The sequence below is a fragment of the Corvus hawaiiensis genome, chromosome 26 (genome assembly GCF_020740725.1).
Source record: "Corvus hawaiiensis isolate bCorHaw1 chromosome 26, bCorHaw1.pri.cur, whole genome shotgun sequence".
Lineage (NCBI taxonomy): Eukaryota > Metazoa > Chordata > Aves > Passeriformes > Corvidae > Corvus > Corvus hawaiiensis.
In genome coordinates, this window is record NC_063238.1 from 35,008,091 (window position 1) to 35,028,944 (window position 20,854).

Here is a 20,854-nt window from a genome sequence, read left to right on the forward strand (position 1 = left end):
AGAGGGATGGCTCTCTGGGTCACAGTTTAGTTTGTCAGTGAATTAGGGAAGGGGAAATGAGAATTCAATTTCCAGATCCAATCCACATTCAGGTATTTCCTACAAAGAAGAACTTGAGCAGCTAAAGCCGCTCTAAGGTCACATTAGCTGAGGCTTAACCATGTGCTGAGAATGATCACCAGATTATGACCATCAAGGGAGACCTGCAGGAAACACTTTGTGAGTTTTCTGGGGATCAAGAAATCCCTGGCTTATGAGGTTCTGAGGATGCCCTTCTCAAATCTCTGTTCAAATAGCTCCTTGGGTTTTCACAGCAAAACCTCAGACTAGGAACCTGTAGGCTGTAGACACTTCCACGTTTGGTTGGTAACAGTGCAGCTGCCTTGAGGATTTGAATTTTAGACTTGGGTATTAAAAGTGGGAGGTGGGAGGCAGTTGATTTTTGTAGAGCTCCAACATTATCTATTGCAATGCCTCATTAAAGTATTGCATTAAAGAGTTTCAGCTTTTCATTCTTATCATCTTATTGAATTGTCTTTCCATTCCATCACTTCATGGTTGGAGCTAACAGTCTGTTCTCTTATATTCCCTAATCCCATTAATTGTCTATTTTGCTCAACTGCAATTGTTCACAATGCTTCACCTTGAATACAAAACCGCCTGGATATATTTCTTCTTCTTCTTTGCTTTCAGTATCGTTTTATTGCCCCCTTTTTCACTCTTTTCTGTAAAATCTCCTTTTACATTGACCTTCTAGGTGACAAAAGCAATTTAAAAGGCAACTACAGCTGAAGCTAGTATGTTCAAAGTGTTTTGCTTGCAGTAGGAGTACCAATAACATTCTCTTCCTACACATGTTCATCTACACTAGTAAGGAGTTATTCCTTAGCTGTGACGTATCTGAAATCATAATGAAGTCACCTTGCACAAGACAAGTGGAGCTGAACAGAAGGTTTTCCATTTTTTGTGAAACCTCAAAGTTCTGATACTTGTGGCTATACAAAATAAAGATTAAAAAAATTAAAATTTTCAATATATGTTGCAAAACAAAAGTTACATTTAAAATTTAATGCTGAAGTGTCGTACTTCCTTTTGGATGTGTCCAATCACCTCTGTTTGCACTATTACAACACTGCACAACTTTATCCTCTGTCTGGGTTTCACCTCTGTTTGCTTTCCAGAGCAGCAGGACTCCATGTTGCTCAGCAAAAAGTCAGACAGGCAGAAGAAAGGACCCCAGCATATAATGGAATATTTAAATTTTCCTGTCCTACCTCTTTGTTTCTTTCTTCCATCTTCTCTGAATGCTCAACCCAAAGGTTCTTCTCTGATATCTCCAGAACCTATCATGTAGAGGAGAAATAGCCATCTTATTCGTCTGCCCAGTAGGCAGGGAAAAGAGCAGATCTGGTTTCTTCTGAAAAGAAAAGTTACTTCTCTCAACTAAAGTGAGCCATCTATCATGTGGATGTCTACATCTGAGTGATTTCCCTAAGATACTTTTATAAATATTGGGAAGAAACTGCCAATTACAGAGTGTGAGGTTCATCTTTTTTAGACATTTATCTGAATCACCTACTAATATCTGTATTTCCCTGCTGGTTGTGAAGGGGATTAATAATGGTAGTTCAGATGGACTCTTATATTGCAAATATTTACAGTGAGACAACATGGAATTGTTCAGTACAGTAAGTCTTTCCTACTTGAACAAGAAAATATTAAGTCATAAATAGCAAAAATTAAATTCTGAATCTGTGTTAGATTCAGAATCTGTGTAGTTGCTTTTTACTTCTAGGACTGTAGATTTCAGTTATGCCCTCTCTGAGTTATAGATCTACAAAATTTGAGACAAGTTTTAGATCCACTTACTGTATGCAATAGCTATTGACCATTTTCACTGGTTTGGCCACTCTGAAGAGATTGAAGTTGACTGCAGAAGCCAAACCCTAGCACGGTTTACTGAGAATTCACTCATAGGTTTAGAAAAAAATAAAATAAAAAGTACACTACAGGTGAAGATGAACTTCTCTGGGTGATTTGGATAAATTAAATACTTGGACCTCTCAGTCTCCTTAGTGATTTGCAAATGAAACCACTCTGATTATGGCTCTGAAAATACATAAAATTTGAATTTTACATTTTGAAAAATGGCACATTAAAATTATTCTAAAAAATTTCATTCTCTCAAGCATTATTTAAGAGAAATAAGTTGAATATTAGGGGGCATAATATTGGATGGCACAGCCTGAAGGATTACTGTGTTTCTATCTAGGGGAAATACATGTATACTAATATCTAGATCAAGATATTAATGAAACATGCTAAGTACTCGGTGAGTTGTTATTGTCATGATCTCCTTGAAAAATCTGTTGGGGACCTTCCTTGCCACTTCAAAAAGAAGCGAGGTGCAGGTGATAACTATTAACCTGATCACTCTCACAGTGAGAATATTGGTTAACCTCAGTCATTTGCTTCCAAGATGATAATTACATTGTCTCTTTTCATCTTAAAGTCACCTTGAACTCCCACTTTTTCAGGATGAGGCCTGCAAGTATCTCTTGAGGAGCAAACCAAATGAGAATCAAGTTTAGTTAAGAAGCCTTGGGCTCCAGGTTGCAAAATTTCCTCTCCAAAATCCAGAATTGTTTAGAACTCAATGAACAATGTCATTAACACCATGTCTTAAGGAAATAATTATGTACATGCATTGCAGTTCCTTACCAGTAGCGTACCTGTGCAGCAGGCTTCAGGCTTTACAGTCAGCAGGTATAATTAAAGGCAGCACTGCATCACTAAGAGGCAGGATAGATTACCAAGGACCTGAGTTTTAGCCCAGACTGTCCCACTGATCTGCTGTCCTGACTGAGTCACCTCATCCCTCTTATCTTCCCCTTTTTGTGTCTTCAGACTGTGAATGCTAAGGCAGAAAAGGACTGGGGAACCTGCTGGGAGAATCTACCTACATTTTGGGTTGCTGATTGACTTGTACTTTTTTTGGGAATGGGCCAGAAGCAGTCTGTAGCATGAAACAATTTTTCTGGTAGCAGCAGTCTTCTCTCTGGCTGTTCCAGGATGCTGTAGCTTCTACCTGATGTGCCAGGGACACCTCTGAGCATGGGAGGGCTACAGGGCTATGGGGCATGGCTACAAAAGCCACTAAACTCATGTATAACTTGTGTAAGGCTAATATATGTATACATATGTATATATACATAGATATATACTTTTAAAAAAAAATAAATATAAAAATAAATATATCTATCTGAAGTACAGTATATGGTTCTATTCAGCTATTTGTTTATGTTAACAAAAATGTGTAAACATAATTAAGTAACTTATAACCTCTTAAGTTTAGCATTCTGACATTGAAACAACTCAGGAACTATTTTGGAGGTACTGAAGTAAAATTAAAAAGTAGAAATTACTCTTTTCACTTGTGTAGCATTTTGCTTTCATCAAAATCAATGGATTCCCATGACTTTTTATTTTTTGAAGAGTTGAGAACATTTTGTTCAATTCTGGCCTTGAAACCTTTTATACTCTGGCAATTTTTTCCTAGAAGCATGAGATCCCTTTTGCCTGGCTTCTCTGTGCAGATAAGCCCCTAGACAAATATTAGCTAATTATTTTTGCCTAACTCTTGTTCCATCACAAGCGTTGGAAGGGCAAAGGACACTTTTTCCTCCAACACAATGGATCTGGCAGGACATCATTATCCCGGATAGAAATATCAAGTGAACTTGTAGCATTACAAAGCAAATTCACTGTCAACACATTCTGTTAAGCTGACAAGAGAAATTCTGTGCAGCTACACTGCTCTGACGGTATTAGTCTGTTTAATCTTTTTTGATGGTTGCCTGCAAACATCAGCAGAAAAGGAGAGAGGTCAGCTTGGATCTACAGGAGGAAAGAGAGCTCAAATGCAATCTGTGGCTGTTGAAATGGGTTGTTCTTTGGTTACTTGAAACAAACATTTAAATCTCTGGATAACAAGATTTACCCTGTTTGATAAACACAGGCAGCAGCTTCACCACAGGTGTATTTTTCTCTCCTCTTATTTAACACTCAGTAAAAATGTTGTACACACACACGTGTATGGGCACATGCTCAATTTTGTGCATTTTGAAAGCATGTTTGGCTCACAGGTCACACAAGCTTCTGAGGGAGTTGATTCTTCTTAACTCTCTCTTTTTTTCCTCTTTCCTTCCCTTTTTGATCATGGTTACAGGAGCAGATAGTGACAAATGATACATAAAAGGACAAAGTTGGAGAATTTTTTTTTATTGTCCAGAGCAAGTTAACTTTCTTTCTAACCTCAGCTAACTTAACCTGAATTAAAAATGCTCCTCTTAAAAAGGTTTCCACATAAAAATTAGGCAGGATGCTTTTAAAATAGGGCAAGTTGGTCCAAGTGATGATCTATGGGATACCTGGTCTCCTGCCCATGACCTGGGGTAGTGCCCTGGTGCTCCCCAGCACAGACTGGCTCAGTGCATCACTTCTGTCTGCTTCCATAACCAACACGATGTGTCTGCAAAGTGCAAACACTGGGCAGCCCTGAGATGAACAGATGCAGTTTTGCAAGTTGTCAAAATGATGTGAAGGACCCTTGCAAGGAAGAAAGACACAACACTGCCTTTTGTGAGAACATGATCGAGCCTCAAAAAGATCCAGTGCACGAACCATAAACTACTGTTAAATATTATGGAAGAACTGGCATCTCCTTTACCGGAAAAGTTTAGAGTTAGGTCTGGTAATGGAACTATACTCTGATCATTACAGAGGCTTATAATGCTCTAACACTGTTCCTAACCCTGGTAAAGACCAATTGCTATGCTTTTCACACAGTCTTATTTCATTAATAAGTACAGATGCTGCAAACTTGGCTCAGGTAACGGCAGGCAGATTAACGAAAGTACTGCCACACCTCCTGCAGCTTTAAGACCAATGGGAATTGCATTTTGGAGCTGATCTGAACAGAATGTTTAGCCTTCTGTATCGCAAAGAGCATTAGAGAAAGCCAGATTTAACAGGCTAAATGGAGAGGGCAAAAAAAGCATTTTGCTATGTGCAATGGCTTTCCTCATTACAGCATAAAAAATAAATTTTGGAAGACAATTTACTGGCTAAATTAAAAGTCTTTATGCCTCCCTGGTAAGTAAATCTTAAAGGATGCAATACATTCTCCTCATCCAGTGTAGACTGAGAAAATGAGGCAAAGTTGTCACTTACTCAGTGGAGAATTTTTTATCCATTTTTTTATCATCTTGATGTATGGAGTCTTACTTGAAAGACAAAACAGTAGCATGAATAGTCACAAAGAATTTTGACACCCTTTAGAATTGAATTCCTTGAGAAAACAATGCTGGAATTTATGAATTAAGAATTGTGGGGACTGTATGGCTGTAAAACCTAAAGCACTGGGGAGTCTGTTTAGCCACGTGTGTTAACATCCTTCTTGGAAAAACAAGAGAGAAAGAATTTCAGGGCACAGAGTAGCTATGTAACTCCTGTAACACAGGAGTAGCTATGAAATCAAGACCAATATCTACTTAAATCTAATAATCCTGTATGACACACTGAGAGAGAGTCAGTTTGATTTTGTTGAGTTTGAAAGAAATGTACAGTCCTTACAATGTACGGTGTTAGTAGATCCTAATGGCAGAAGAAGACAGAGACCCTCCCTGTGTGTGGTTCGTGGCTTGCCCAGCTGGGAATCTAAGAGTGAGCACTGCTAAACCTCTGACCAGCCAGGACAGAGAGGAATTGCAACCAAAACAAGCTCCAAAGTTTGCCTGGTGGGTTTAGGCTGCAGAACCCCAAGTGGGAGCACACCTGGCAAGGACTTGTGAGGAATGTCAACTTCATTGCCCTCTGTGGGTGCAATTATGCAGGCACTGCAGTGTGGATTTGAGTCTAATCTCAAATTTTAACTCTTCTCCTGATCTGTTTGGGTATGTAAGCACACACTCCATGTGGATACAAGCCAAGGTCTAGAGTGCAGTAGAGCAAAAGCCAAGAGGAGAAACTTGGCAGGACTAAACATAGAGGGCAACAGTGCACCAGGAGACCTTGTCCTTGGCTCTCCTCAAGAGCCATAGTGAAGGCTCTGAGCCTAGGCTGGAGGGTCAGAATCGGTAGGTGGGAAGACTGACCAGCAGTGAATTTCACCTATCTAGTGGACACACTGTTTTCTCTTATACTGCAAAAATGTGTGGTCTTGTTGATACAAGCCCTAAGTGCAACATTTAGTGTGGGTTTACCCAGGGCAGATCATGCCTGGCTGACCTGATTGCCTCGAGGGATGAAATGTCTTCTTGCTTTGAAGATGAGAGAGTATTGGATAAAGTATACTTGATTTCACTAAGACTTCTGACTCATCTCCACAGCCCTCTCATCTGGAACCTGAGGATTTATACTCCACCACAGAGCTGCCTGGACTGTTGATCTCAAAGGCTAGCAATCCATGTCTTGATTGGTAGCCATCAACCAGCTGTTGGCCAGTAACAAACAGTATCAGTGACCTGAATAATAAAATAGAATAAATCCTCAGCAATTTTGAAGATGCTAGGAAATTAGGAGAGGTTGACACTCTGAAAGGCAGAGCCTCACTCAAGCTAGTCCTTGATAAACCTGAAGACAAGGATAACAAAAAATGGTGTGAATATCAATGAAGTGTGATGTTCTGCACTTGGCTGGGCCAACACCAGGCATCCAAACACTGGCTGCTGGGGAGAAGCGTGGTGAAAAGGGCAAGTAGACACCAGCTGAATAGAAACGGATAGGAAGCTCTCCCTGTATATAAGACAAACCAGATCCTGAGCACCAATAGGAGGAGTGTGTCCAGCAGATCAAATTGCAATCCCCCTCTGCACATCTGGAATTCTGTGTCCCACTGTGGATGCTCCCACTCCCAAGTTAGGAGAGATATGCAGAAATTGGAGCTGACCCAGCATAGAGCTACCAAAATGTCCAGAAGATAGATGACTTTGCATTCAAGAAGCTGGCAGGGAGACCATGAAGAGAATTATGAGCAATAGTCACAAGATGTGGCTGGGAAGGTTCAGTTTGGACATAAGGAAAAGCTTTACTTGGAGGGTAACAGTGGAGGAGGTACCCAGAGATGCTGCAAAATCACCATCCATGGGGATTTTCACAACTTGCCTAGACAAAGCCACAGCTGACAGCAGGTGTTGGCAGTAGTCCTGTATGAGGGAGGCTGGTCCCAATTAGTTCCAATCAGTGTCTCTGTAATTCTGTAAAACCTATCATAATTTCTCATTCATTTCATTCAGCAATAATTACTAATAAAGAAAACCCACTGATTGGTGAGTTTACTTTGCTATTTATAGAAAATATAATTACCATATTTGTTTAGCTTTCTATTGTCTAATGATTGTTTAAGCCATTTATTTTGCTGTTCTGCATACTTCCAGTTCAACTGATATGTGTATATGGCTATATTTAGCAAAGGCTGTGGCTGTATTACAGCCTCATCTACTTGACACGGTTATGTTTCACATGAGGCTCCCATCTTGGTCTTGATGACTCATTGTCATTGAAGATATTTCTGTTCAAATTACTTAAGCCATTTCACGTGGTTATATTATGAGCTTTCATGTCTTCTCATAAACCATCATGCACAGCTTTTGTTTTCATATGTATTACAAGTCACACACAGAGTCCCCCTTTGAACAGAAATCTTGTTAGCAGGGAGCAAAACAGGCTACAGAAATATAAAACAGAAGAAATAGAAAGGCAAAGAAACAAACCCACACAATGTCAGTCTGCTGCTATTTCGTGGTGTTTGAGCTCTCTCTCCACAAGGCCTTGTGCCACTGACAATGCTGATGGGAAGTAACTGCTACGCTTCTCCCCTGTGCTCACTTTCCCTCATCATAGGATGAGGTTTCATGTAGAATCTGTTACAAGCATAAAACAGTTGGGGTTCTCTGGGAGGCAAAAAGTCTTTATAAAATGTGAGGCATTGACTTGAGTGCTGAAGCACTTATTAATGACCTGATTCAGATCTGAAGAATCTCTCCAACAAAGGAGGCTCTTCTGCCAGTGAAGCACAATTTGAGACTCATAGCTTGTATACACAGGGAAAATTACCAGCATAATTATGCCAGTATAATTATACTAGTTTAGCTACGCCAGTAAAATTTTCCCTCTATGGACACTGCTGTCCCTCTAAAAAAAAGTACTTCTTTTCTATGAAGCTCATCTCAACATAATTTAAATCAGGACATTTATCTTTAGATAGAAGAGAATGGGAAGTTTGCCTGGCAGGATATAGTGGGACAGCTATACCAGTACAGTTACCCGTTTCTATATAGACAGCTTTCAGTTGTTCACAGGAGTGTGAGATTGTGTCTTCCTGATGAGAGCCGTGGGTTTAAGTGTTTTCACATTGCTTCATCTACTGAAGTCAGAATAAATAATTATAAAAGAGAATCAGCTCAGTAACAGGATCTGATAAGCATATATCTCTGCTCAGCAAATTGCTGTGCTTGCTTCATTAGGACTAACCACCCTGCAGACAAAGAAGCCAAGTCACAGCTTCTAAGGATACAGCGCCAGATGGAAGTTCTTATTCAAAAAATATCTCAGGAGATGTCTTGGCATCTGTTACTGAGGAATGTTACGGGTAAAACCTTAGGAACCAGCCCAAAAATGGGGCAAAGAGATGCTGGTGAATCTTTCATGAGGGACTCACAAAGAAATTCTAGAAGTTCATGGGTTTTAGCTGAGCTGTTGCATCTCAAAAATATGCATTATACAGACCCATAGCCTGATGAAAATCCTTTTACCTGGATCTTCATGAGAAAAGCCTTCAAAGTACTGCCATTAAAGCTTTGGCTCAACTCTTCCCCATAGTTAGTCACAGAGATTCACAGCTGTTTAAAATCAATCATGTTAAGAATTTTATTAGGATTTGGAGATCACTCCTGCAATGCATGAAAGAAATAAGCAGGAAGGACACTGTAGCATTGGGCTTTCCCTTGCTGCTTTTGCAGAAACCACACCAATACAAGACTGAAGGTCTCAGAACATCTACCATTCCCTGATTTCATCACTACCGTAAGTGGAACAACTTTGGGCAGGGACTTGTGAAAAATGTCAACTCTATTTGCCATTTGTGTGCACCTGTGCAGGCACCATAGTGTAGATTCGACGCTAATCTCAAGTTCTGTCTTCTCTGGATAGCACACACTCAGGTATGGACTTCAGCCAAGGTCTAGAGTGCAGTGGAGCAGGAGCCAAGAAGAAGAGCCTGGCAGGACTGAGCAGAGCAGGCAGCAGAGCATCAGGAGACGCGTTTCCTCAGGTCTTCTCAAGGGCCCCAGTGAGGGCCCTAAGCCTGGGATGCAGCAGGGATAACATCCATCAAAGCAGCAGGGAAAGGAGTAGCCCATGGGATGGAGAATACTTAAAGTTGCTCTTAGATTAATCCTTTGCGTAAGACACAGCCTGTGAGAAATGAAAGAATGAAATCCAAGGCACTGAAAGTGCTACCAAAAACTATCTCCAGCTTTTGTGAAGTAGTATGCTTGGTTTACAGATAAGAGGTTTGCTGGACCTTGCTCAAAGGTCTGGCTGACTAAGAAGGAAACTCTCAGATTAACTGGTCTGAATTTAATATCACACTTTCTTCAGCATTAACAATGTCCCCACGGCACTGACCCACAGCACTGACCATCTGTTTCCCAGAAGATGCCCATGGATGTCAACTCTCAGGACATGCTAAATTCCTTACGGGATGAGGCATCCCTACTCCCTTAGGGTAATTCATGATCCAAAACTGTGTTCAGGATTGCTCAGCCACTAGATGTCCCTGAGTCTACAGGGCAAAGAAGAGAGGATGAGCTCCGGGCCACATCCAAAGAAAAAGCTGGAGAAGAAGCAGCATGGAAGCCTCCATATTTGTGTGCCAGTTCTCTGCCTGGGTGGAGGTAGCAATGCAATGATTTTCGCTTGCTGACAGACTGCGTAGTTGTAAGTATACCTCAAGGAACATGCTCCTTGCATGTCCTGGCTTGAATTACTGATCTCCAACTTGGGAATATTCACAGAAAAATGGGAAGAAAAATCCTTTTCTCTTAAATCTCTGAAGAGGCAAATCTGACTTCAGTTTCTCCAAAAGAAACTTTTCTAAACTAACCAGCCTCACCATCCTAGCAGACTAACCCAGAGTGGAAGGAAATTCTACAGCAAAAGCTCTTATCTACTCTTTCCGTTGGATAGGTCATAAAAGGACAGCAAATGTTCCCTCAAATTTTTTGCCTGTGTTATTTCTGCCTCACTTCTGTACTCACATGCACTCTTCTAACAATATTCTTGTGTTCAGGACATGTATTTAGCTCATCAGCACTTTGGAGCATGTAAGGTCAAGAGCCATAAAAATAGGTTGTGCAAATCTGATGGGGTCTGCAACAAATGCCAGGCTCTGACCTGACTGCAGAGGTAGAAATCAATAGATGAGGAATGTGTTTGAGTGGCTGCAGGAATCTTTTATCTTTTGCCTGGCAAACAACCACTTTGGCTTGTGAATACAGGACGTGTACCATCACACAAGTCCTGGGGACATACAAACACACAAACTTAGAGGGAAAAAATAAAAAGTCTTCTTTTTATTCCTGTGAAACACAAACACTGTGTGATGGACCCAACTCCGCAGAGCTAGGCTGGCAAACTGTGCTAGTGCAGAGACTGAACAGCTACAGCACCCAGGCACAACTATGGATGTCAGCTTGGAAATGCCCTTTCGAAGAGCTTAATTTTTAGAAGACAAAAGACAGATGTGTCAAACTGGGCAACTATGGAAGGAAAGCTACATAAATCACACTTTTGACAAGCTTACCCATGAGATCTCTACCTCAATCCCATTTTACTTTCCTAATCCCAGCTCACTTATAAGCAAGTAAGGCAGAAGCCAGTGGGTCTGATCTGAAAACAATGATGCACTGCATCTGCAAACAGGAGTTCTCTGGTGGCATTAGGACCAACACAATATTTCATAGAAAGCTTTACATCTTTGTAAGAAAAGCTGGTATATAAAGAGCTGGTACATTAAAGGATACTTCTAATAGTATATCTTATTACTCATCACTGACTCAGTTTGATAATGTAAAGTCAGTGAGAGAAGTTGCCAGCATTCCTTTGTGTTATAATCATTAAAGAGCAACCGCCAGCGTTCCCACACTTTCAACTTCTGCAAAATTATTGCTCTTTGCCCCTTACCACATCTGTGTTTGCATAACCAAGTGGTGTACAGCTTGTCAACACCTCTTTATGTTTTACCTTCCTCCCTTCAGGGCTTTGTTTATGTGTCATCAGAGCAAATCCACTTCTGAGGAATAGAACCTCCTTTCCATAGTATACAAAAGGGATCGATAATTGCCATATTAATTCTCAAGCATGAGCTCTGAAGGAATGAAAAAGACCTGTACAATGAAATCCAATTTTAGGAGAAACGGTTTGGCTAATTGCCTCACACCCTGCAGTGCGGGGGTTCCTTTTTGGTTATGTTCAATGTCAAGTGAAACCACCCAGTATGCAGGCAAGCAGAAAGAAGGTACCAGTGCTTAACCTCTGGCCAGGGTCATTGTGAGTCCAACACCAGTTACATCACCTCTGGTAGCACGTGTTGCAGTGCCCATGGGCTCAGGTCACAGCATGTAGGAATGTGCCAGAAGATCTGCTTGTCCGAAGATTTGGGCCGTGTCTGTCTTTGGTAGAATTTGGGTGCTTAGAGCCATGTTCATCACCTCCTTTGCACCCAAGTCCTTGTACTCTTCTTTCCTGTTGACATCTGTCAAAAACTCCCTGCTCTCTGCCTTGCTTACATCCTCTGAATCACTTCACTTCTCCCCAAGTAGGTGCAGAGGTTACAATGAATTTAGGACATCTATGAAAACAGCCTCTAGGTCCAAAAGGATAGCCTGTTCCAGTATTCAGGACCGTGTGATATTGAAGGTGGTGAAAAATCTATTCAGCCTCTTGTGCTCAGAGTTGTGCTCAACATTTTCTCTTACGAGGAACAGTCAGGTTTGCTTTACTAAGCATCTAAATTGTTGCAGCTCCGAGGCAGACAATGAGGCTCTGACATGCTACCTCAGAGAGGCTGGGTTTATTAGATGTGCTCAGACTATGCCTAATACTGACAGCATCAAAACAACATTTGCTATTATGACTCCTGCATACATCAGGACGTTAAAGACCAGACTCCAGAGCCTGTCCAGGCATATACCTTTGCCTGCTGTTTCCCAGAACCTAGCCAGAGGTCCACTCAGTGTCTTTCAGAAATGAATCACACCTATAAATGTTCAGTAAACTCTCTGTATTGGCAATGAGGAGCAATATGCTCCTCTGTTGAGTACCTAAATTGCCCACTGTCCATTTGGGGAATCCTAGGTGCCCAGCTTAGGTGGCATGAGTCGCCCTGATGGATCAGGTAACTGCTGCCATTATCATACTTAATTTAATGTCCATGCTAAAGTGGTTTGAACATGGATTTTTGTCCCTTATTCAAATTGTAGCAGCTTGTCCAAGCACTGAAGCTTCTTCATTCAGTTCTTGGTAAGTAAATATGTGAAAGCTGGGATGGTTTCCTTGAACCTCAAACTCTGAAATCCCTTTTAGGGAAAACTTCCCTCAACAGCTAAACTACAGCTGCTGTAGTTTACCTGCTTCAACAGCAGGCAGACATTTTCTGGTCTTGATTTCTAAATGCTATTCCACCTCCTCTCTAAATTTCCTTTTTTGATGTTACATAGGATATTTGCATAAAACTGAGGAACTCAGCCAAATACTTCTCCTACCACTTCAAAGCTACTGACCTCCAAGAAGCTGGACTGGTGTAAATGAAGGAAGAATCTGACGCAATAGGGTAGTTCAGTGTAATTATATATCCACTGTCCAATACCACCAGGTAGCTGCAGTTGTGTCTGGCCAAGCCCAAGGTAAGTTTGGAGTCAGCACCACTGTCAGACATCTTCTGGATCACAGCTGATTCATGCCCTTCTAGTTAGAAACACAGCCAGGACTTGCTTTCATCTGTCTACAGCGGACTCCAGTAGGTATTTCCTAAAGATGGCGTTTAGACAATATTTTAATACAAAGGAAGTCACACTATGTTTCTTACACTTTTGCATCCAAGCTGTGGGGAATCCTACTTACTGTTTGATTTATGATATTACCAAAGGTTGTAGTCAAGCTGGGAGGTAAAGTAAATGCAGAAAACACGGGATTTACAGAACAAAACTGCCCAAAAGCGGCGGTTATGTTCTGTAAATTAGGAAAACCCCTCTGTTCAGTAATCAGGAGAATAGGCAAGTGAGTGAAGCATTTGTGTTTCTCCACATTCCTTAAAACTGGTCATCCTGGTTGATGTCTCGAAGTTGTCACATGAGCAGCATTTTGAGTTTTTGAAACAGGAGAGGCTAGTTGGACTAACCCTCATTTTAGTAAATGCCCAGATCACTGCACCATAGGTAGCCCTGACATGTGGGCTGAGTCTGAAATGCTGAGTACTTCAGGTATTTTGTGGAAGAAACCAAATTGAATGCAAAATTCCTTTTGCTGGGCAACAATGACAGCATTTCACAGGACTGTACCGTTTGGGTGTACAGCATTCCTTGGGCGCCATTGCTGTGCCCCCAACAATCGGTTGTTAATTCTGATCTGTGAGCATAATCAGATTGATCTTATCTGACTCATACTATATTAGTGCTCAATTCATCAGTGCATTTCAATATGCATAATAATACTAATAATAGATCCGGACTTAAATTTGAAATAGATCTTAGTTTATGATACAGACTGCATGGCAGAAGACCAAATGTGAAAACAGGGACTGAATAAGCCAGCCTTGACAAAAATTAAAAACCAAATTTTGAAATCACATATTCAGGAATAGCAGGTTTGGGGATAGGGATATTACTGACTCACATTCTGATACAGAACATACATTCTGATCTGCATTTATTTTAAATTAAATTGAAATAAAATTCTATGCATGAGGAAATGGACCAAGCCTGTAAGTTTGGTGCTGTGGACTAATCCATAAGGCTTGGTTCTCTGTGATTTTTTTAAGCTACAATAAACATTGTTGACTCCAAAATCTTCTCATGGACTGTGAGCCTGGAAACTCAGAATTGTGGCCAATTTTTCACTGTGCCTGAGATTGCTTGGATTGATCTCTGAAGCTTTGGGTCAGAGACATTTTTGGCCAATAGCTCTTTACCACGGTTGCAGATCTGACCACACCGTATATCGGTGCTTGAATGTGTTCAAATTTCATAAATAAACTGCAGTTAGGACAAACTCATATTCTTTGGCAGTTAATAGATGTTAAATTACTGCAACCTGCTGTTTTGCTGTTAATGGTTGATTCCAATAAATAGATGAACCTATTAATTAACTTCAAATAAATTATTTCACTTTTCCATAGCTTCTTTGTATTTTACCAGGCTCCCTACATCCTGTTATTTCAGGATGTGGCCTTGATGTGCCACAGCATATATAATTCATAGAGGCACCATCAGGTGTACTACAGCAAAATAAGAATCTAGGGAAAGCAGAGCTTTCACTTTGATGACATGTAATTATTTCAGATAGCAAACTGCTGCAGGCAAAGTCTGATATACTTCCATTAACCATGGGCAGGCATACCCCTTCTTGAGGGAAGTCTAGTGGCTGGAGGAGTGGGCTAACTTTGGCTTTGAGCTCTCTCCTGACAGTGAACTCATACAACCCTTTTGAATTTACTCTGATAATTGTAAATGAATGGCAGAGAATTACTAAGTCATCTTTCAGGGACCATTAGCAGGCTTGACTCATTGACATCAGTATTGCCTGTAAGGTTTTAGAATATCACAAGCTGTTTAAGGAACATATAACAGCAATAGGGATGTGAGGGAGCAGAAGGAGTAGCACTGCTCCACAAAGGATGAGCTGGGAGCTGACATTGGCACAGGTTGTGCTCTCATCCACAGCTCTTGCTGCTCATAGTAACTGACTATCCTGAAGTCTCAAAATTAGGTATGTTCTTTGTCAATCTGAATTTCTACCTGTTGGCAGCCGATGGCCATTTTTTCTCATGACAAAAATTGCCTCTTCTTGAAGTTTCTTTTTGAACTTTTTGTTGTTCTCATCCCTGGTTTGTTTTGTGTTTTGCTGTTGCTTTTGTTTTGGGGTAGGGTTTTTGTGCGTTTGTGGTTTTTTAAATTAAGAACAATGGTATCAGTTCCTTCTTATCACTACTCAAAATGCCTTATCTGCTCTGTGGCATTTGCTCATTTTACAGCCACATCACAGCAGTTACACCTAATTAGCCCATGATTGACTAGCGCACACTATTTTGTTCTCTGTCCTTTTCAATAGATGCAAACACAGTGTATAATGGAAATTGTTGTGATTATTCACTAAGCACATGACCTTGAAGCTCATGTAGTTACATACATCCATTTCTATTAGCTCACTCCTCAAAATTCTTCCTTGCCTTCCATATTCTGATCCTCTGCTGTATTGATGATGCCTCTCAGCTTTGTGTCAACAGCTAATTTAATTTACGTGTTCTTCCTGTTTATATAAATGTCACTAATGAAAAATTTGGCAATGTGTGTCAAGAGGAATCCCTGATGTTTTGTATTAGTACCCTCTTCTCACAGGGTCAGTTGATAAATTCGTAGAAAAATTGAGGTTAGGAGAGACTTCTAGAGGTCCATTAGTCCCTTGTTCAAAGCAGCACTGATATCAAAGCTAGATCAGGTTGCTCAAACCATTAAATCCCTTTTCGAGATGTCAACAGTTGTTCAATTTCTGTCTAATTTCTTGGGAAATCCTGAATCTTTAAAGTTCCCTTTTTTTTTTGGTCATCTTTTCTATATTAAAACCAGTTCTCATTTGGCAGTATATTTAGATGTTTACCAAAATACAACAATCATAGGTCCGTGCTGCTTAATTTCTCTGGAAGTGAAATATTTTTATTGACTTCCCTTTTGCTACTAATTCTGAATATCTAAAATGGGGCTTTGGGCTGTCCAGTGATATGGAGGTTTCTTTCATATTTTCATTTTCTCTAGGCATTATAAGAATTCAAGAAATGGAAAGATGGGTCTTTGAGATCTCAAACTACTCTAATTGCTTCCCTCAATCCAGTCATGTGACACAAAACTGCAATTTCCATTTCTATATTATTAATTATTCTCTCTCCTTCCTACAAATGCTACAGTCATACAACCTGTCCTTAAATGAAATTTCCTGTTGCCACACAGAAGACGAGGTTTCCCATTCTTGAGATTCTTTGTAAGTCAGCTGGAACCTACTAGGAACCTAACACCCATGTACAAGTGTTATCCAAATACATAATTTCTCAAACTTCCCTGAAGTTCAATGTTTTGGCAGAATATCAAGTACCTATTTCAGGATTACAGGATCATTTCGGAGAAAATATCCACACTGGAAAAAAGAACAAAAAAGAGCCTTTCTGATCACTATCCAACAGAGTCAATGGATAATAAAGTTTGTAGTTTGGACTGTGCTTCCTGCTGACCACTGAAGCATTTGCCAGTGCATCAGGCCAGTTCTTCCACTAGTGTAAACCTCCACAGCAGATGAAATTCATGCCTATCAGCAGCCAAGCAAAAGTGCCACTAAATGCAGGCCAAACTGTAATTGCTGTGTACTGCTAGTGAGAGTTCAGACAGCTTGAAAGAACAGAAATGAGACCAGAAGACTTTCATCTTTATGTCACTGATGCAACTAAATGTAGAATAGATCAGTGATGATCAAAGTCTTTTGAAGATGCTTCATAAGAAACTGGTGGTGCAAGTTGCACTGTTTTGCTTGAAGATACGAGGGCAAAGTTACAGTGGCAGAACCTGGTCAGATTTAATCCTACTTGGTGACATCAGGAGTAGGGTTTTTTTAAGATAAAGATCATAAACTACGTGCAAAGTAGGAGTAATAATGTGTATTAAATGGAATGAGAACATGACTTTCTCCTCTTAGATGTGTAGCCCAAATTTTTAAGAAATGTAGTTTGAACTTGACATCAAACGTAGATTTTATGGGTCATTCATGAAACTCACGTTTACTAGTATTATCCTTATTGATGTTAGAATTCTGCTTTTGGTGGTCCAATGCCAGCCTTTTGGATGTCCATTTTTCTAAGAGCTGCAGAGTGGATCACAATCCCTTGGAGCCACCGGAGCCACCAGAGCCAGCAGAGGTGGTTAAAGCCCAAATTCCACTGCAATACCAATTTAGAAGGAGCTGAGAACTGAGAGAAACAGGAATTTTGACTCTGCCATAGGGCTGGGGCAGAGCAGAAATATCTCCCAGCACAGAAGTAGGAGGTAAGCTCGTTCCTACTTGCTGAATCATCTGCTTGCTTAATGCCAAAACCAGGCAGGCAGACAAAGCACTACAAAAATGGTAGAAAGTAATATGGAAAAAAACTACTACAAATGTGATGAAAATTACTGGAAACTGGGTGCAATCACAGACATGGAGGCAATGGAGCATTTGATCAGACAGTATTTTTGCCTAAATAGCAATCACCCAGGAAACAGAATTAGCTTACTGTTTTCTACACAGCTAGAGGTGCCTATGCACCAGCACGCACAAAACGGGATCCATGAATGCCTTTAGCCATCAGGCAGGAGTGAAAGAGCATTCGAACACTGGGTCTTGGGGTAAGAAAACAGGTACAACGTCAAACTATGTCAAACATTTCTTCAATGGATATTTTGTTCTAAATCAAAGCATACTGCCAACTAATAAGGTAAACACAATATAGTTCAGTTAGGAAGTAGGTTAAAGCAGCTGTTCATTTACTTTCTCAGTGTCAGGAACAGGAACTCGGCAAGTTCCTTGAACTCGGCATTCTCTTTTCTTTCAGCTTTATATACATGCCTTCACAATCTCCTGCTACTTTTTTTTTTCCCTACATACTGCAGGCAATAACTATGAAACTCTTTAATTTAACAGTATGTTCTTTGTCCTGCAATTGTTCCTGTTTTGCAACCGCATAGATTATATGTACGGGCCTGTAGGAATAGTCAAACAGTTAATAAGGGTAGGGTTTGGCATGCTTCACTATGTACAAATTCTACAATCAAGTCCTGACAGGAAAGCTCTGTATCTTCTGTGGTTCCCAGTCCTGACTAAAATATGCAAAATATCACTACTGGGAATGATACCTATTTCCCAGAAGGCTGCAATACCAGTTTTTTCTTATCAATGCATCATTGAAGCGTATTTTGTTTACAGTTTACACCATTTATTTTCCCAGGCATATTAGGTTTTCAGGAGTGATCCATGGCTCATTGTGCCTGTCAAACGTACAGAGGTGCTATTTCAAATTTCATTACACCCTTAATGCAGTATAAATGAAAGAACTAAAGAGAGACCTGTACCAGATAACTGCATTAACCCCTGAGGTTAAATGTCCATCCACATGATTCCTTGGATCTTATGGTTTTCTCATAGGTCCCTTTACCTGGGGGTAGTGTACATCCTTCAAGCAGGCAGAAATGCACTGTGCAACAGGTGCCACAGCACAGGGGTACCACAGTCAGGATGAGAAGGTGTGCTCTGCAGAGCAACTGTACAAACTCAATTGCTGATCCTGCTGATGAGACGAGAACAAGAGTGAAATCCAGCATGTTCCTCTAGAGGTATGTCAAGAGCAGCAGGAATACAAGAAGAGGAACACAGTAAACAAAAACCACTTTATTTGTATCTAGTAAAGTAAACAGTCATCAGTGTGAACACATATACAGCCCAGATCTGGAAGGTAATAAAGTAATATCTTTGCATAATTCCTTTTTAGCCAAGAAAGGTATTTAAAACCCTTAATGTGGGCCTCAGCCTTGAACTTGGAGACTTACTGAAGCAGAATGTGAAGACAAAATTCAAATATGAATTTTCTTCTCTTTAAAAATTGCCTTTTAGAGGTAGAACCTCAAAAGACTTGAAATTCTTACTCTGACCTCAAAAGACTTTAAAAAAATAGTTGCTTACTTAAACCACTGGAATGCACAGGAGCAAGTTTTCTCATGAGGTTCATGGTCAGCATAAAACCAGAAAGGAAGAAAAACCAGTCAAACATTTTAGACTGCTACAAGGCAGAGATTTAAGTTTTAAAGAAATATGAAAAAATGATTGTTTGGCTATGCTGTTGCTCATATTTCAGATGAGAACCCAGTTCCAAATTCAGCAAGACTAGGTCCCATCTCATTGTCTGCCAAGGTCTATCCAACCTGCTAACCAGGGTGAACGTGGCCTTTCAAAGGAGAGAAGTGCTTTCCTATGATTCAGTGGCCTCTAATTCTGGCCGAGCTTGGAGAAACACCCTCACTGATTTTCTCTACTAGCATTTAGTTAGCTTTGGAGCTCATTATGTTTCCTGGCCAGTTTTCCATGTATATAGGGCCATCTGCCCTGAAAATCATAAGCACCAAGGAGCACTCTTCATTCTGCTCTCAGTAAAAGCTCTCTAAAATAAACACTCTAAGGAGAAGCAGTGAGAAAAGAGGAGCAGCCTAGAGAAAACAGAAAAAGAGACTAACATAAAAGTTAAAATAGGTGGGAACAAGAGAGAGACACCTCACCACAGAGTTCATGAACCATCAGAAGTGATTGTGCAATGCTGTTCTGAAGTCCAGCCAAGGAGAAGGATCAAAGTTCTCTTCTTTATAGCAGCAATTGGAGACCCAAGCTCTCCCAGTTTCCTTTTGCTTTAGGGACAAGTCCTGCCCACCATGGAAGTCTTCTCCAGGAGCTAACCAAGTCAGCACACTCTTGGCAGTTTTTCTGTACGAGTGATGAAGAGGACAATTCAGGGTGTTCTGTATGTATATGTTGTATTCAGCAGGTCCTCTGCCTGTGAAATACAAGAGGGTGGACAGGAGTAACCAGCTCACCTCTCTCCCTGTGATTTGAGTGTGTGTGTCTGATATGGGACTTGCACAGATGCCATGTGCTCCTGAATCTTTGCCACCTGTTGGGAGACCAAGTCTCCACCCCTGTGCTAAGCCTTCTCCCCTTTGGGCTTGGCAAAGGACATGTATTTCTCTTGTAACGAGTCTCCAAGAACGCAGAAAAGCAGCATCTATGTGCAGGGCCATATCTCCCAACTTCCCTAGACCTGCTCCCTAATTAAGCCTGCTTCACTCCTATGCCCCAGGTAGTCTAGGGTCATTAAGCCAGAGCTAGCTACTGTTCTTGCCAAAAATGCGTTCCTTTGCTCCAGGGGCCATAGACAGTAGCAGAAAGTTACGCCTCCTGGCTAACAGTGTTTTATTCAGTATGGACTATTGTTCTAGCTAGTGGTGTTTAAAGACTTAGCTTTCCTCTCACCAAAACTTGTTTTCCTCTGGATAGATCTGTTACATAAATGAGCATATTTTCCCATAGCACCACAAGAGACAGATATTTTTACTTTTCATTCACATCATTACTAGAGATGAGCACTTTTCCCATTGTGCACAAGGATTGTAATGATACTCAGAATCAGGCTAACAAAATCATCCATGATTCCTTTAAAAACAATGTCTCTATGGTATATCTATATCTATATCTATATCTGTATCTGTATGCATTTACTGGCCCCTCAAAGGTCCTAAGAATAGGAAGTAAGCAAGTACTGCCCTTAGTGTTTTCCATCTAGAAGGCGAATCAAAAGGAACTCACCAAATTACAGATATAAACAGTAGACCTTATCTACTTATATTGTTTGGCTACCTTCCGAATTCTTAAACATAACAATCCCAACAGTTAGAAATACTGTTATCTGTAAAGTGCCATGAACATTTATGGTGCTATATAAATGCATATTATTAAT

General features: G+C 40.5%; 1 long non-coding RNA gene across 1 annotated transcript; it reads right to left on the reverse strand.

The window, feature by feature from the left end:
• Positions 1-1,272: 1,272 nt before the first annotated feature.
• LOC125317232 lies at positions 1,273-19,906 on the reverse strand. The gene is made up of 3 exons (XR_007199981.1): positions 19,623-19,906; positions 18,509-18,640; positions 1,273-1,343 (listed from the first exon to the last, which is right to left on the reverse strand). It is a non-coding gene; the product is annotated as an uncharacterized LOC125317232 (long non-coding RNA).
• Between the last annotated feature and the right edge of the window lie 948 nt (positions 19,907-20,854).